This window comes from Ceratotherium simum, chromosome 19, assembly GCF_057802395.1.
Source record: "Ceratotherium simum simum isolate JZ-2026a chromosome 19, ASM5780239v1, whole genome shotgun sequence".
NCBI classification, from domain to species: Eukaryota; Metazoa; Chordata; class Mammalia; order Perissodactyla; family Rhinocerotidae; genus Ceratotherium; species Ceratotherium simum.
Genome location: NC_141918.1, coordinates 27,747,612 through 27,751,037, shown reverse-complemented (window position 1 = coordinate 27,751,037; position 3,426 = coordinate 27,747,612).

The following is a 3,426-nucleotide window of genomic DNA, read 5'->3' as shown; positions in this document are numbered from 1 at the left end:
TATGGTTTAAGGAATAAAATTTAGTTTGGCATAATCCAATGTTCCAGTTAACTGTTGTTTTGTAAAAAAAAAAAAAAAAAAAAAAATCAGCCTAAAATTTAAAGACTTTGAACGACAACCATTTTGTTACCTCTGACAGTTTCTGATCAGGAATTTGGGAAGGGCTCAGCCAGGCCATTCTGGCTCTGGGTTTCTCATGTGCTTGCAGTTAGTGGCTGGAACAGGGACGTCAGGGGCCTAGAGCAGCTGGGAGCACCTCCCTCTTCATGTTGTCTCAGCACTTGTGGTCTCGTTGGGGGACATAGTTTGGTTTCTTCACAGCGTGGTGGCCTCAGGGTAATTCAGAGTGCTCTTGTGGTGGCTTAGGGCTCTCGCATGAGTGTTCCAGACAACCAAGCAGAAGGCACATTGCTTTTTATGACTCAGGCTCAGAAGCAGGACTGGCTACTTAATTTGTGGGGCCCAGTGCAAAATGAAAATGTGGGTCTTTTGTTCAAAAATTATTGGGGCCAGCCCGGTGGCGTAGTGGTTAAGTTCCCGGCCTCTGCTTCGGTGGCCCTGGGTTCTCAGGTTTGAATCCCAGGTGTGGATCTATGCACCACTTATCAAGACATGGTGTGGCAGGTGTCCCACATAAAATAGAGGAAGATGGGCATGGATGTTAGCCCAGGGCCAGTCTTCCTCAGCAAAAAGAGGAGGATTGGCAACAGATGTTAGCTCAGGGCTGATCTTCCTCACACACACAAAAAATTATTAAAAATTTCAAGATTGCAACAGTGGAGCATTAAACCAGGTGAGGGGCCCTTCTCAGCATGGGGCCCTCTATGACTTCATTGGTCCCATGACTACCAAAGTCACATAGTGTCACTCACTGTATACCATTGGTGAACCAGTCACTAAGACTCAACCCAGACTCAAGGGGAGGGAACAAAGAACCCATCTTTTGTTGACAAGAGTGTCAAAGAATTTGCAGGCGTGTATTAAAACCCTCACATCCGAATTTCTCGGATTCCCCCTATCTTTGACTTATCTGTATTCTACTGATCATTCTGTTCATTCTTTCTTCATGTGTATTATCCTTTCCTTATATTAGGGTTTTTAGTAGTATTTACAGATTTTTTTTTTAAGTTTTCATTTGAGGTTAGTCAAATTTAGAGTTTAAATAACATGTCTTTAACAATTGTGTGGAAATATGATTTTGAAATTTACTTGACGAAATGCTCCGGCCCCCCTAGAAATGGCTGGTCAGAGTTTCCTGCCTTTCACTGAGCCCTCAGCTCCATGGCCAGCTGCCTCTGGGTTGTGTCCCTTTGTGTTCATCATCTGCCAGAGCAGAGGGAGGGGTTGAATTCACTGAATTCCTCAAAGAGGAAGAATAACTTCTTGAGTGGGGTTCGAGCTGAAGAGAAAAAATATATGTTCCACCCCTACCCTAACACACACACACACACACACACACACACACACACACACAGGTCACTCTTTGGACAAATGTGTGAACAGTGCCGTCTACTTGGGCACATTGAACATCTTCTTTGCCTGCTGCAGCTGAGGGTTTTCTATGTAATCCTCATTGTCACGTGGCCTTCATCAAGATTTTCCAGATTGTCATCTTCTCAGGCCACTGAGTTTCTTAATTCTTAAAAACTAATTATGCATTAACTAGCTTGTTTATGTCACTTTAAGTTTATATGGCACTAAATTCTCAGATGTTAGTTAGATATTAACTAGCCTGTTTATGTCACTTTAAGTTTACATGGCACTTTCAATTTTATCACTATCCAATTGGAACCTCACAAGAAACACTTATAGTATTTGTCCCTATTGGTAGTTGAGAAAACTGAGGTTCAAAATATAAGTGCCTTTTTCCAAATTGCACGGCTTTTAAGACATGGAGCTGGAAACTGAACCCAGGTCTTCTAACTTCAAATACTTACTGTGCATTTTCATTGCATCCTGCTATCTCCTATAGAATTTCAGACTTCACTGAATTCAGTGTTCAAAAAACAATAAAAGATTATATATAGTTGGTTTTTCATTATCTATGTCAACAACAAGGCTCAGTGGTGCTGGCTATGTAAATCACAGATAATTGGCCAAGTGTTTCAAGGCTTTGCTTGAACATTTTTTTTTCTTAATTTTTTGAATAGGTAATATATGAACATGATAAAAAAATCAAAAGTTTTCATCCATTTTTGATCCTACAATGCAGACATGTAACTGTATACATATGTCCCTTAAAACACTCACAAATGGTAGCATACTATATGTTCTTGTCTGCACCTTGATTTGTTTCATATAGCAATAGAACTTGGAGCTCCTTCACTTAGAGCTATCCACTCCTATTATTGGCTGCAGAATATTTCATTGTATGTATGTGCTATCACTTATTTAACCAGACATCAGCTGAAGAATATCTGATTTTTATCTGGTTGTTTCCTATTACCTAAAAATGTTACATTTTAATTTCCCGTTACATACTTATTTATATCCATGTGAGAGATTTTTATAGGACTATAAAGTCAGAATATGAATATGTAAAATTTTCATAGATGTTTAATTTTGATATAAGTGGAATTTACATGTCAAAAATTTGTACGTTTATATTTTTGATAGAGACTCCCAGATTTCTCTGTAAAAAGGTGGTTGTTGGAGGAGGTCTTTGAAGACATGACTGGTGGTTGACCTGTGAGCTGGACCTGGGCAATCAGATGCTCCTCACCCCCTCCCCTGTCCTTGGAAAGTATGTTCTGCCCACTGTTTCCATAGCCGGATCCATTTTCAATGATGCAGAGTTGAGAGTGTAATGTGTTGTTGAGACCATCTGGATGGTATATGTAACTGAATCCAGTTAAGGCCTCTATACAGGCATACCTCAGAGATATTGTGGTTTCAGTTCCGGACCACTGCAATAAAGTGAATATTACAATAAAGCAAGTCTGAATTTTTTTTCCCGATGCATATGAAAGTTATGTTTATGCTATACGGTAGTCTATTAAATGTGCAATAGCATTATGTCTAAAAAAACAATGTACATAACTTAATTAGAAAGTACTTCATTGCTAAAAAATGCTAACCATCATCTGAGCCTTCAGCAAGTTGTAATCTTTTTGCTGGTGGAGGGTCTTGTAAAAAACGCATTATCTGTGAAGCACAATAAAGTGATTAAGATTCTGGCAGGTGGGTGCAGAGAGCTATTCCTGTTGTGGCCGTCTAAGACAAGCCTTGTATGTAAGTTCTCTTGCTTATTAAACTTGCCATCTACCAATCTGGAATGGTCTGCCTCTTTCTTCCGTCTCTCCTTGCCCTCCACGTACGGGGGCCAGTTTCAAATTTCACCTATGGAACTCCCGAGGTTGTGATCCAACAGTTAGTTGTTCTACTCACATTCCCACCAGCATTGTATAACAGTATTTGTTTCACCTC